Here is a 14,758-nt window from a genome sequence, read left to right on the forward strand (position 1 = left end):
CCACTGCCCCCTTTTTGGCAAATTACACTTTTCCATGACAAGAAGGAAGTACTGTCAATAAAGAAAGCAAATGCATGACAAAGATTTCAAGAGTTGAAACCTCCTCTTGTCTGACTCCCCTTCACTCTGGGATCTGAACCGTGTGACAGAAGCTCCCTGTGGCGTGTCTTTAGTCCCTCCACAATGAGATCTTGTTTTGTTCCTCAAACATTTTTTTTTTTGGCCATGAAAAAAGATTTCTCATAGAGAGGGAGAGAGAGAGAAAGACTATGTGAGAGAGAGACAGGGAAACAGCAGTGTCTCCAAGGCTTATTCCTTTCCCTACTCATTCTCCCTGTTCCAGATCCTTCCCATCTGCTTCCCACCAGGAAAAGCACACGGCCTTGTTAGCTACGGCTGGAGTGAATCACAGCTATTATCTGTACCTTTCCCCAGATTTCAGCCACTTCTTTCTTCTTCTAAAAGCAGTCCTGAATAAAGATAATTTCTTCTGTCTTCCCACCACCCAAGGCTAGCTTTGTTTTGCATTTTGTAGTTGAAAGGACATGAAATAGACTTTAAAACTTGCTTGGTGAAATAAATATTCGCAGGCCTCACTTAGACACACAAACCCACATGGTCAGTGTGACTGCAATAAGCATATGAAGGCACCAAAGATAAATCTAGTTTGTCTTTGAATTTCAAAAGTTGGCATCTCCCAGCTGGAATCCTTGAGTGGGCCTGCATTCATATATATTCAGTACAAGCATAAACAGCATCCTAATTAATGAATTTGTTAATTCTTTTTGCCAGCTGAGAACAAAAAACATTGTTTGGTCTCTAGCCATTGTGTGTGTGTGTGTATGTGTGTGTGAATTTGGAATCCCCAGATTTCAAATCACTAAATCAGCAGATTATATAGTTTCTTCAATCCTTCAAGACTTCTAAAAGGCTTGGAGATTATTTCTTATAACGGTTAATTGTTAGGAACAACGTTTCGTTTTAAGCTGCGTACTATATAGCCGATATAATGGATACATAGATTGATACAGATTGTTGGTTATGTCTTTGTATTTTCTTTTCTTTTTTTTTTTTTTTTTTTTTTTTTGAGACAGAGTCTCATTCTGTCACCCAGGCTGGAGTGCAGTGGCACCATCTCGGCTCACTGCAACCTCCGCCTCCCAGGTTGACACCATTCTCCTGCCTCAGCCTCCCGAGTAGCTGGGACTATAGGCGCCCGCCACCACGCCCAGCTAATTTTTTTTTTTTTTTTTTTTTTTTTTGTATTTTTAGTAGAGACGGGGTTTCACTGTGTTAGGCAAGATGGTCTCGAATTCCTGACCTCGTGATCTGCCCGCCTCAGCCTCCCAAAGTGCTGGGATTACAGGCGTGAGCCACCATGCCTGGCCCTATGTCCTTGTATTTTCAAGTGACTTATAGAAAACCAGTTCTGTGACGCTGGTAAGCTCAAGTTATTTATATTCCCTGGCTGGGTGTATCTAATAACTCTTCAAATTGGAGCATCAGCTCCTTGGATGAAATGCCCACTTTGCAGAGTTTAAACCCTAAAGCAGCAGGATTTGCTTGCAGAGATTGGCCCTCTTGACTAGATGACACTTTGGATAAAGTAAGAAGTAGGCTGACTAGTTTCTAAATTAAAGGTAGGCTGCATTCTGAGACGCTAACATATTTTTTTCAATATAATACAGTCCCTTTAATCTTTTTATATGGTATTGTTTTAACACTGAGCAAGATGCCCCAAAGCCCAAGATTAAATTAGGAGAAATCCCCCTGCTGCTTCTATTGAATCGAGTTAATATAATGACTTTATTGTTAAATTAAACAAAACGAAACTTGCCATGTGGAAGAAATATGGCTGATATCACAGTGGGATGTGGTTTTTGCCTTCCTACCTTGCTTCCATGTTACTCAGAGGTAGCTTTATTGGTTCAGATGCTGCAGCTTCAACACACTGACACTGCGTCCCTTGGGAAGTGAAAGCTGACAGGTCAGCTTGGCACATGAACCAGAAGGGAACTGAAACCTCTCAGGGTGGCCAGATGGGAGGGCCAGCCTTCCTGGGACTAACTCCTCCTTCCTAGATGCAGGTACTAATGTCCTGTGGACATGGTTTCTGTTTCCCTCCCTTCATTCTATTGAAAGACAGACATGAAACCAGTCAGCCCGCCTCAACAGCCCGGCAGAGAAAGGAGCTCATTTGGTGGCCACCAGCTCCCCAGCTGCCCCGCCTGTTCATGGCTGCCCCCATGGGCCACGCTCTGTTTGAAGTTGGCCATCTCCATTCTAGGACTGTCTTCTTTCCTCCTGCCCACCTCAGCTGACTCTTGCCTGGATCTTTGTATGACTGTGCCTTTCTTGTCATTCTGTTCTTGGTTTAAATGCCCCTTCCTCAGAGAGTTCTTTTTTCCTTGGCCACATAGAAGTAACCCCTCAGTCACTCTCTGTCCTATTCCTTGATTTAATTTTTGTCGTATTTCACACTACCAAATATTTCTTTCCTATTAGCTTATGCTTTTACAGCTGTTCACTCTTGCCACTTGAAAGTGAACTCCGCCAGCGCAGTTACCATGTTGGCTTCCCCTACTGTATCCCTAGCGTCTAGAACAGAGCAGGCACTCAGTAGATACTTGTTGAAAGAGTGACTCCACAATCCACCCATGTGGCCTTGGGCAGGCTTCTTGAGTTCTCTGAACTTTTGATTGCTTGCCTGTAGTGGTAGATATAATAAATGCCCATCTCCCAGCGGCACTGTAAAGCTTAAATCTATTGCAAGGAAACTAGCGCAGCACATCATGTTAGTTTTCTTCCCTTGACTCCAAAATTCCAGCTTCAAAGGCTTTGTGTTCCTCTTGGAGCCCTTACCTTCCTCAGCCAGGAAGCAGATTGTTTTGTGGTTGATAGTTCCAATGGGAATCTGAGCACTAAGCTGAGTTTTTAATGACCTTTTTATAGCACACTCTTGCAGTCTCACAGGGATTTATAATTCATTTTTCAAAAGCGTTGTTTCCTCCAGCAGACCATGGATTGGTAACTATTGTGTTTATCGCAGTGGTGAGGGACAGAGTGATGGGACTGCAACTTGGGATGAGACAAAGCAGGCCAGGGCCAGAATGTTGGAAGGACTTGCAAGAAACCAGTGGGTTAGACATTTGCCCAATAATAAGGTAATTTAAAATGGAGTGTCCTCAGAAACCTGCTTGATACTTTTACTAACCTCAGTTAAGAGAGGTCTTTTTTTTCCATTTATTTTTAATTAAAAGATCATCACGAGCTGGAGGAATCTTCATAGTCATTTGCTACAGTCTTCTTATCTTAAAGATGAAGAAACTGAGGCCCAAGAGGGTAAGATGCTTATCTCAGGTGTCCCCACATGATAGTGACAAGCTGGGTCCACCCAGGTCCTCTAAATCCCTGGCTGATCACTTCCCGCTTGGCTTGCCTGGCCTCCCTCTGGAAATGGCCACCTGAATTTCTCCTGCTTTCATTTAATTTCCCTAAAGCCTCTTTATAAGAGTCAATCATGTGCTTGACAATAGTAATCAAATTGCCCTTTTTCTTTTCTTCTGAGGTCAAAACCACCCCAATTCCACTAACCTTCCCTCACCAGGTCTATTTCTGTCAAGTTAGCGGCTTCCGTTCTCTGGTTCAATCCTCTGCACTCACTTTTCCCCTACTTGAAGGGCAGTGGCTGGACACCACCTCTCCCTGCTGTCCCAGGCATGCTGCCTGGATAAGGGTCTCCTTGCCTTTGAACCTGTGATCCTGATGTCCCTTCACTCACCAGCGTGAGTCATTATCCGTTTCGATTATGGGATGTTCACTTTGCGTCTGATATCATTCCTAGTCCTGGTTCTTCTCATCGTTTACATTAGTTGGCTGGTCAGTAGAACAATCTGTTCCTAGGCCTTAAAATGTCCAGTTAATCTTAGGTAAACCTGCGTAAGCCACATGTTAAGCTGATTAAAGTATGATTTAGTATAATGAACATTTAAAAAATTCTTGCCATCATCCTCAAGAAGAACTAACCATCAACTGTATTTTCCAAAAAGATATTTAGCTAATAAGTTTTTAAAACCTAAATGCTAAGTATATCCTATAATTTTACATCTGTTAAGCGATCTGAACTGTGAAATGTTAACACTTAAAAAAAAAAAAAAAAACTTTGCTTTTCCAGCTGTTGATCTGCTGGAAACATTTAATGTTACTGTGCAGGAAGTCTCCCTTGCAATCTTGAAGTAGTTCTGTTAGGATGCCTTTTCTTGAGGGGGAAGGGGGCAGATTAATTTCTTGTCTGTAATTCAGCTGTTTTTATTTTCTTTTCACATGCAAAGTCTGTTGAGAATTTGCCCCCAGAATCTGATGCTCTTCTAAATGGCCACAAGCCAGTTTTCATGGCCCTCAGTTCAGAAGGGGTGGGGTCATCTTTGAAGGGGGTGGGAGGAGGGGATAAAGAACCCAGCAGAAAAATCCTTTCCTTTCCTTACTGTTCACATGCACAAGGGCCTGTGGATTTCCCTGAGGAGCCCCTGGGTCCTCGTGAAGGCTGTGCCCCTAGCACACACAGACAGATGTACAGAAAGTCTCGATAAGGCCGCGGCAGGGGCAGAGGTGGGGTGAGCTTGGGCACATGTGTGGGAGAGATGGGGCATAGACAGCCTGCCAGGTAGTGAAGGGCATGTCTAAAAGAAAACATACCTGCTAGTTTTGAATATATGAAGATTTTCCCATGTGAAATGGGGATACAAGTTAATTTATTTGGCCTCAAAGGTAAGCTAACATCCATGAATATAAGCTAGCAGGACTCAGATTCCAGGTCTTTGCCAGGAAGATACCCTCTACTAGTCTGGGCTACCTATGGTGGAGTGAGCTTTAGTGGGAGTGAGCTCCCTGTCAGTGTTCTTTTGAGAATCCCATGTTCAAATGGAGCCTGGGAAACTTCCCACAGCAGTGTTGCAGGCCTCCGTATGCCATGAGAGGAATCTTTCTATCAAACGGTGAGGGTGTTTTCACTGCTCAGCAACCTCTTCCTCAATTTTAATTGTTTTCTATGCCAGGGATCTACAGAAGATTTAATTTCAAAAAGAATTCCACTGCCTGAACACATCAGCAACAACTGCTTGATGACCACCACGCTTGATGATTTTCAGGCTCTCTTCTGGCTCTGGGATGCTGTGACTGTAGAAGAATCCAGTGTGGTTGTTTATTGGGTTCTGGATCCCCCTCTCCCCCTGGCAACCACTCCAGTTTAGCTGTCTTCAACCTTTCCCAAAGAGACAGACCTCCCTGTCACTGAGGGGAGATAGCCCTGATCTGAGCCTCCTATGGCTGTTCCTTGTCAGTTTGGTTCTTGTTCTGAAAAACGAATATTATCATGCCAATCTCCCAGGATGCTGAGGTGTTGCTTTGAGATTCTACAAAGGGGTAGGTGGGTGGGCCCTGGCCAAGCTGAGAGAGACACTGGGGACCTGTGAAGAATATCACAAAGTTATCAGCCTTCTGAAGAGGCTGTCAGAAATATACATGGTGGGGTGGGTGCGGTGGCTCACACCTGTAATCCCAGCACTTTGGGAGACTGAGGCCAGCAGATCATCTGAGGTCAGGAGTTCAAGACCAGCCTAGCTAACATGGTGAAACTGTATCTCTACTAAAATACAAAAAAATTAGCCGAGTGTGGTGGCGTGTGACTGTAATGCCAGCTACTTGGGAGGCTGAGGCACAAGAATTGCTTGAACCTGGGATGCAGAAGTTGCACTGAGCTGAGATCACGCCACTGCACTCCAACCTGGGCAATGGAGCCAGACTCTGTCTCAAAAAAAAAGAAAGAAAGAAAGAAATACACATGGTGAATGAAGCCTGGGCAACATAGTGAAACCCCCATCTCTATAATTTTTTTTTTTTAAAGTCAGCCAGGTGTGGTATTACATGCCTGTAGTCCCACCTACTCAGGGTGCTAAGGTGGGTGGATCACCTGAGTCCAGGAGTTTGAGGCTACAGTGAGCTGTGATCCTGCCACTGTACTCCAGCCTGGGTGGCATAGCAAGAACCTGTCTCAGAAAAAAAGAAAGAAATATACATGATGAAGGCAGCTTTGGTTAAAAGGAACAGATAAAGCAAAGCAAACCCATATGGGGTTTCTGAACTTCCCTCTGAAATTTTGAAGCTATGGTTGAGCCACACCTATTGGTCTCTAGAGTGGATTCAGTTCTGCTCTTGGGCATGAAATTACCATCTTCACCCGAGCGTCGTGATAGTGTCTGTGCATTGTGGCTCACTCTCTCCATAAACAATGTGTTGAAGACATAAACAAGAGTATTATGTTTTGATTAAGCCTAATAAATGGTTTCCTTGAGATTATGGCTCTTTTACTTTATCATGGGCAATTCTTAAAGCCACAGAAGAGAGATGACTTGCCCAATCACTAAGGCAAAGTTAAAGGAAACTTCAAGGTCCAGATGGGAGAAAATGTGGGTTTCTGGTGACAAAATCACTTTTTAGAATCTTCTATTGTAAGCCGGGCGCGGTGGCTCACGCTTGTAATCCCAGCACTTTGGGAGGCTGAGGCGGGCGGATCACGAGGTCAGGAGATTGAGACCATGGTGAAACCCTGTCTCTACTAAAAGTACAAAAAAAATTAGCCGGGTGTGGTGGCGGGCGCCTGTAGTCCCAGCTACTCAGAAAGGCTGAGGCGGGAGAATGGCGGGAACCCGGGAGGCGGAGCTTGCAGTGAGCCGAGATCGCGCCACTGCACTCCAGCCTGGGCGACAGAGCGAGACTCCGTCTCAAAAAAAAAAAAAAAAAAAAAGAATCTTCTATTGTAGAGATGGGTGGATGGGACAGCAGCAACATAAATTTGAATTTTTTTTAAGCCATAACTGTCACGTGGAAGATACACATGGGTGCTTTCTAAGAAGATAAATGTGAGTATTTGAGTATACCACTAGACTATCTTAATTTTTAAAAACACACTATTTGAGAAGCAGCCATTCTCAGGGGAAAAACAATTTTTGAAGATGTTTTTAATATTAATAAAAATATTACTTTCTAGAAAGTCGATGACATATAAATATATCTTTTCTTTAAAATATTGTAGAGAATGTCATGTAAAATAAAACTAATGAAAAACTGGAAGGAGAACAGACTTGACTCTCGGAAGATTCATGTTTGGCACGAGACAGCTGTTATGTTCATAGAAAAATTGTTTTCCTTCTCTGAGCCTCTATTTTTATAATGATTTAATGAGAGAATAGACCCTATAAATCCAATACCTTTTCATCTCTGAAGTGCTGTCATTCTCTTCCTAAATCACACAAACATTCTTACTTAATCTGCAAATCAGTATCATTCAAACAAACCAATTATGTTGACCCTCCCCTCTAAGCTCCCAGCTAGTACTTCCCACATGAAAACGTCTGAGAACAACTAATTCAAGCACCTAACATATTTTATTTTCAGTTTATAAGAATAGCAGTAATCAAACACACACACACACACACACACACACACACACACACACACACCAATATCATCTCTTCTTCCATAAAAAACTTTTTGACCCACTGTGGACTTTATAGGCTCCTAAATGTATTTGAAGATGGTATAAAAATTACGTTAGATTCTTTTGAAGATATTCTTTTTTTTTTTTTGAGACGTAGTCTCCCTGTCTCCCAGGCTGGAGTGCAGTGGCGCGATCTCCGCTCACTGCAAACTCCGCCTCCCGGGTTCACGCCATTCTCCTGTCTCAGCCTGCCAAGTAGCTGGGACTACAGGCGCCCGCCACTATGCCCGTCTAATTTTTTGTATTTTTAGTAGAGACGGGGTTTCACCGTGTTATCCAGGATGGTCTCAATCTCCTGACCTCGTGATCCGCCCGCCTCAGCCTCCCAAAGTGCTGGGATTACAGGTGTGGATATTCTATTGTATTTAAAGGGTAACTGATGATATGACACAATGTATGTATTTCCTGTGCATTTTTACTGTAGCTGCCACTTCATTGTGCTCATGTAGACCTCAATGTGTTACTGAAACAAAAGACCTAAAATTCTTTAACTTTGAATCAGATATAATAGACATACAACAAAGTATACAGATCTTGTGTTCAGTTCAGTGAGTTTTGACAATCGTATACCCCCATGTAACCACCAGTTAAAACAAGATGTAGGGCTGGGCGTGGTGGCTCATGCCTGTAATCCCAGAACTTTGGGAGGCCGAGGCAGGTGGAACACTTGAGGTCAGGAGTTCAATTCCAGCCTGGCCAACATGGTGCAAACCCCGTCCCTACTAAAAATACAAAAATTAGCTGGGCATGGTGGCACATGCCTGTAATCCCAGCTGCTTGGGAGGCTGAGGCTGGAGAATCACTTGAACCTGGGAGGCGGAGGTTGCAGTGAGCTGAGATCCTGCCACTGCACTCCAGCCTGGGCAACAGAGCGAGATTCCATCTCAAAAAAAAAAAAAAAAAAAACAAGATCTAGATCATTTCCATCCCTCTAGAAACTTCCCTTACATAAGCCCTTAAATATCTTAGTTCCTCATTTTTGTTCTTTTTATTTATCAATGCATAAACAAGAATCACTGGAAAGGGGACAATTTGATAAGCAAGGAACTTTCACAGCTACTTGCAAGAAAACGATTTTCCCCTTGAACTTGACTCAAAATATTGACTGCTTTTCTTGAACAGAATGGTCAGATGTGCATTCTTTTTTCATATTCATACTCTGTGTGTGGACATAACAATGAGCACATAAATATGTGGGGCATACTATTTGGTGTTAGTGAACATTTACAAAGAAGCCTTCACTGTCTTGTAGGGAAACCCCAGGGTATTCTGCCAGCGTATCAACAGACTCTGTGGACCGATGCAGTGATTTGAAAAGGAATACACATCAGGCATTTTCGAGGGGGTCTTGAGTTGGGCCATCAGATCTGTGCTCAGACATCTGGGGACAAGAGACCTTGTGCCGAGGGGGTCTTGAGTTGGGCCATCAGATCTGTGCTCAGACATCTGGGGACAAGAGACCTTGTGCTATAGGCTTTTTACTAAGTGAGCGGGAGGAAGCCCCACCAGTTTGAAGGAAGGAGACCTGGTCAGGGGGAGGAAGGGGAGGGGAGGAAGAACAAATGGAGGAAGATGCTTTTTCCAAGGTCACCCCTATCAGAATATAGAGTCAGGAAATAGAAGGGCGTACCGGTGGGACCCTGAAGGCCGGGAGGCCTCGCACTGGCCGAGAATCATTTGAGAACACTCGGGAAGATCAGCTGCCACACCTGAGGCAGGCCCTCATTTATCTGAGCCTCTGTACCCGGACTGCTAACAACCAGCTCAAATTGGCTGATTTTTCCACATTTGTCAGGGAGCCAGCTGCACTGGCTCAGCTGAGCATCTGTGGAAAGGAAAGAAGAGAACCAGAAAAAAAAGAAAGCTTTTAAGTCATTATTCTTATTCATTTCCCTATTCTCTGCCCCACCCTCCCAGTCTCCACTGCCATGCCTCTTTCTTCTTCTTCTTTTTTTAAAAATCTTTTTATAACAATCTTTTCCTTTATGCGGCGAGAGCCATTGGCATCCTTCCAGTGACCTGTCTGTAGAGAAACACTCCTCCCTTGTAATTAGGCCTTTGTTATACCACTTCCTGATTTTCTTCTCTTTCTTTCCCTTTTAAAGTTTCTGGCCCTTGACACCCCAGTGCCCCAATGGAATATCCACACTTGTTAAAACGAAGGGTCTTCAAAAGGGTGATAAAGTTGGCTTTCTCAAGGAGGCCTGTGAGTTCATTCAGGCCTGTGATTACAATGGACTAGGGCATGGAAGGACCTGAAAGAAGACGTATGTTGAGATGTCTTCATTCTGGTTACAGTCTCACCTACAGTGCTCTCCAAGCATCTTGTTCCCCGCTCTTGGACCACTTGATTTCTGGTCACAGTTTTTGCATTCCGCCATTCCTGGGCTATAATCATGTAGGCTTCAGGGCAGGAAGATAGGATTTCTCCTTCTCAGATCCTCCCGTAAGGACAGAAAGATCTGGTACCCAAAGAAGCAGGGAAAGGCAGAGATGGCAACAAGAAGCCAGGCTAATGGGCCTAGACCCCTTTCTCCTGGGGCTCATGAAATGGCAGTCAAAGGAGAAGGGAAGGATTTTGAATAGGCTTGAGAATGGAGATGTAGGTCTGGTTATTTACACAAACAATTGGTTACATTCCATTCAGTTTCTTTTAAAGAAATTCGGTAGCAGAGTATTTACAGTTATAGCTACCACATTTGAGGAGATTCGCCTTGGAAGCCTGTAAGTGTTGTAATCACTGAAGTTTTTGGAATATAAAGAAGAAATTATGAGGGGCTTTAGGCTTTTCCCATCAGGATTAGTGCCATTCACTTCTGTTCTCTTTGTTTTGAAATCTGTAATGCAAAAATAAATAAATGCCACACGGCTTAGATAACCACTCTTAGTGACGTCTGTTTATCTGAGGTAGCTTTTAGAGATAAACCTGTTTGTCCAGTTCAAACTTGGACAAAATATTGAATTTTTAATATACCTAGATTGATTTCATGATGAACCCAAAGTTTTACCAAGTTACTTAGTGCATTTATACCAGATGAGAGTAACACAGGTTTTTTTGCCCCTTTTATAGGTCTTAGAATTTTTAGATAGAGATTATATTTTATTTTCCTTTGAAAATTATGTATCTAGGTAAATATTGTAGGGAAAATGTTTTATCAATTTACCTTTGGTGTACAGGGATCCACCCCCTAAATTGTCTTTATCCAAGCTACTAGTAGCACTATTTGTGGGTGTCTAAGAGTACCAAATGCTTTTTCTGATGGTTTAAAAGATTGAAGTTAGATTCCTTAGAAAAAGGAGTTGGACTGGTTGAATGAGGATTAAATGTGGTACTGATGGTAATGACATATCTACAACATTTAAGGTAGATCTCAGGTCTTTTTTTTTTTTTTTTTTTTTTTTGAGATGAAGAGTCTTGCTCTGTCACCCAGGTTGGAGTGCAATGGCGCTATCTTAGCTCACTGCAACCTCCGCCCCCTGGGTTCAAGCAATTCTCCTGCCTCAGCCTCCAGAGTAGCCAGGATTACAGGCATCTGCCACCATGCCTGGCTAATTTTTGTATTCTTAGTAGAGATGGGGTTTCACCATGTCGGCCAGGCTGGTCTTGAACTCCTGACCTCAGGTAATCCACCGACCTTAGCCTCTCAAAGTGCTGGGATTACAGGAGTGAGCTGCTGCGCCCAGCAGACCCCAGGTCTTTAACTTGCTTTGTAAGTTACTTAGCCAGTCTATCAAAGGGGGACTTAATACCTTCCCCACAATAATGTTATGAAGGCCAATGAGATCCCATAGATGAAGTGCCTGAGGAAGAATACTCGGGACATGATACATGCTAGAAGAATGCACAGATTTAGCCATTTCTCAGAGACCTGCAGGGTACTTTTTCAACTTGGAAATGTTACCACTATCCAAGAAAGAGCTGAGCTTAACATAATGAGAATATTGTAAATAGACAGCTATTACCTAAATTGTTAAGTAACCAATGCCAAGGACAAGTAAGTATGGCAGAAGAGCTTGATCAGAAGCTTATGCTTTCCATTTCAAAATAGTCCAGCACCTTGGGAGAGAGTGTGGGTGGTGGGACCTCTGCAATTTATGGATCAGTAGTTTCATGCTGAAGCACTTAAAATTTTTTGGTGTGCAGATCCAGGAAAGCCTTTTTTCTATATGGCTTTCTCTTTTAAGTATCAGCGTACTTAAAATTATTAAGTACTCAAACCAGACCAAAGTAGACTTTATTTTTAAAGCACAGATTGACTTTTGACTTACTTAATGTCTACAGGTGCATTCTGACTTCCAGATATGCATCCTTCTCTTGTATCTTTGCAACCTGTGTGAATGGCTCTCTGAAAACATCCATGGTGTCAGAGGCTCTGACTGTGGGACAAGGGATGATGACAGATGAGTAGATGATCGTGGAGGTAAAGCTTCCCTCTCAGAACTGTGATGGCAATGAGGTGAAGGAAGTGATCCCATGGTAGCTTGCCATCTATGTCTAGGCCTGGTTACCCACTCATGGGGGATAGGAAGATCTAGTCTTGACTATTCTTTGTTCCCATTCTTATATATGTTGTGTCTGTAGGACCTACCCAACATGGGTCGTAATGGCAAATTTGTAACGTATGGGTTGTGCAGGCCCTGTATCCTATGGCAAGCTTAGGAAATACAAGTACCTAGATTTCCCTCCATAAGTGCCAGTGTTTCTTAAAATCTTAGGTTAACTTCATCATAGCTCAGTACCTAACCAGAAATGAATATGGCCTAAATCCTGGCATCTGGTTGAAGTTGTTTTAATCAAGTCTTCCATTTTTTCCTCTTCTCTCCATCATTCCAAACTCATGGGCCTTCTCTGTGCCATTTCCTCCAGCAGGAATCCATTTTTCTTCCTTGTTTGAAACTCTGGTGTTTATTAATACAATAGTGTGTAAAAGCATACATTATAGTACTAACAACATTTTCATATGGATCTTTTTTACTTAACACTATTTCCCATCTGCTTCTCCTTAAATCCAAAGACTTGATTTTATTTATTCATTTACCATAATGTTCTTATTTCTTATTGTTAGACATTGAGGTTGTTTCTAACTTTTTACCATTTTATTTTATTTTACTTTATTTTATTTTATTTTATTTTATTTTATTTTATTTTATTTTATTTTTGAGGCACGGTCTCGCTCTGTCACCCAGGCTGGAGTACAGTGAAGCCATCATGGTTTGCTATAGCCTTGACCTCCTGGGATCAAGCAATCCTCCCTCCTCATCAGGCTCCTGAGTAGCACAGGTGCTTGCAGCATCAAGCCCAGATAATGTTTGTCTTTTGTTGTTGTTTTCTGTTTTTTGTTTTTTGGCTGAGCTGGGGTTTTCCTACGTTGCCCAAGCTAGCCTTGAACTGCTGGGCTCAAGCAATCCTCTCGCCTCAGTCTCCGAAAGTGCTGGGATTACAGGTGCGAGCTGCCACACTCAGTCTTAACTTTTAAATACCATTTTATATTTTTTAAAACTTTACTACTTTTAAACTTTTTTTATCTTTTGAACCATTTTTTTTAACAAAAACTCTTAGAATTATTGTTATTAAGACACAAACACTCTAAAAGCTTTTAGGACTTTTGATATGTATTGCCTGTCAAGTTAATTTTTGCATGTCTAAAGCGGTCCAGAAATATCCTCTACTGACCTCTCTAACTGAAGCCTATTACCTCCTTGAAAACCCACATTTGAGTCTCCCCTTACCCCGTCTGTAGTTTCCAAGTAAATCCTATGGTCTTTATTCTGTCTGCGGTATTTAATTCATTCATTAATTCATTAATTCATTCAGTCACTCAACAAACAGTTTCTACTCGCTTTACTGGTATTTGTTCTTTGGTCTTTGGCTAGAAGTCAGCTTGATACAGGAAGTTCTGTTCTCTTGCCACGTGGTTCTGAGAAGAGTGAGGTTGTATTATTTCCTGGGTATAGTCCATGTCTTCTCAACAGGGACTGAGTTTTCTATTCATTTTTAAAAACTTTACTTTTGTAGTGAGCATCCAGTAATTATTGAATAAATGAAAAATGAAAGAGATTTGGCTCTTGCTAATTTGAAAAACAGTTGTTTGCTTTTTTAATAAACATGACATATAGATAAAGATTACTTGGGATTTGATGACATGAAGAACGTTTTACTTAGCTGTCAGTAACTCACTTTAGCTAAACCTAAGGTTTATAATTTGATTTTTGCTTGCCTTGTATTTTGAGATTCCATTTACTTTAACTCCTTTATAATGTTTCATGCTTGGCACCCTCAAGTATTGAGTAAATGTGTATTAAATAATGATCCAAGTATTTTTGCTTTTTTGGAACCCTGGAAAACTCATGCTGTGGGTGTGGGTGTTTGGGCTTGGATGTGTGTGTGTGCATACACAGGTGTGTGAGGAAATAACTTTGTAATTGTATATGTAACATATTTCACACATTTTAAATTTTCCATTGCCTCATTCCGAGAACCCAGGTTCTTCCAGAATCTGCTGTCTTATCAGTTTACACTCCTGAAGAATATTCATGATAAAGATATTGGCTGTTTGATCAGCCCATTTCTTAACTGGGAATGATTGGAAATGAAAGAATTACACCACTTCTTAGCAATGCTTAGGACTCCTGATTACATTTTACTTTTTATTTTATTTTCATAACTTGCTACAAAAGGCACAGGAGTAGAAATTTACTCATTTTTCTACTTCTTAATAATTGAGTTGCTGCCCAATCATAATGTGAGACAAGTATAATTATATCCTAAAACAAGGGCTAATAGGAAAAGAAAATCACACACAAGCCTTCCTAATTCCAAAGTATCCTAACACTTTTACACTATTAATTGTCAAGTTAAAATTTCATTTATTATCTCATTAAGCCCTCTGAGTACATAAACAGTGCATTAGGGCATAATTGGAGCTTTTAAAAATAAAAGTTATATTTGATCTAACAAGATAAAGTCTGTTGCTATTGATTTTCCCGGGAAACAAAAAGCTCAGATCTCAACGTGAACCAAGTGAAACTATTGGATCCATGAGTTCAAATTAGTGGTTTTAATCATATGACCTAGGGGTGTTTGAGTGGAGAGTGAAAGTTAGTAATCTCTGACAAAAATAATTATTCACTGAATTTTTAGCCAAAGAAGTTCTAAGTATAGTGGGTGGACCTGTGAATGGACTACTTTTCTTTTAAAGCAAA

General features: G+C 41.7%; 1 protein-coding gene and 1 long non-coding RNA gene across 3 annotated transcripts in view; one reads left to right on the forward strand and one right to left on the reverse strand.

Annotated features, from left to right (window-relative positions):
• RORA (RAR related orphan receptor A) overlaps positions 1-14,758 on the forward strand; it is a 740,258-nt gene that overhangs the window by 227,811 nt on the left and 497,689 nt on the right. The window lies entirely within an intron of this gene.
• LOC129482446 (uncharacterized) lies at positions 3,293-7,637 on the reverse strand. Its single transcript, XR_008657707.2, has 2 exons — positions 6,615-7,637; positions 3,293-5,644 (listed from the first exon to the last, which is right to left on the reverse strand). It is a non-coding gene; the product is annotated as an uncharacterized lncRNA (long non-coding RNA).

The sequence above is a fragment of the Symphalangus syndactylus genome, chromosome 5 (genome assembly GCF_028878055.3).
Source record: "Symphalangus syndactylus isolate Jambi chromosome 5, NHGRI_mSymSyn1-v2.1_pri, whole genome shotgun sequence".
In the NCBI taxonomy this organism is placed as follows: Eukaryota; Metazoa; Chordata; class Mammalia; order Primates; family Hylobatidae; genus Symphalangus; species Symphalangus syndactylus.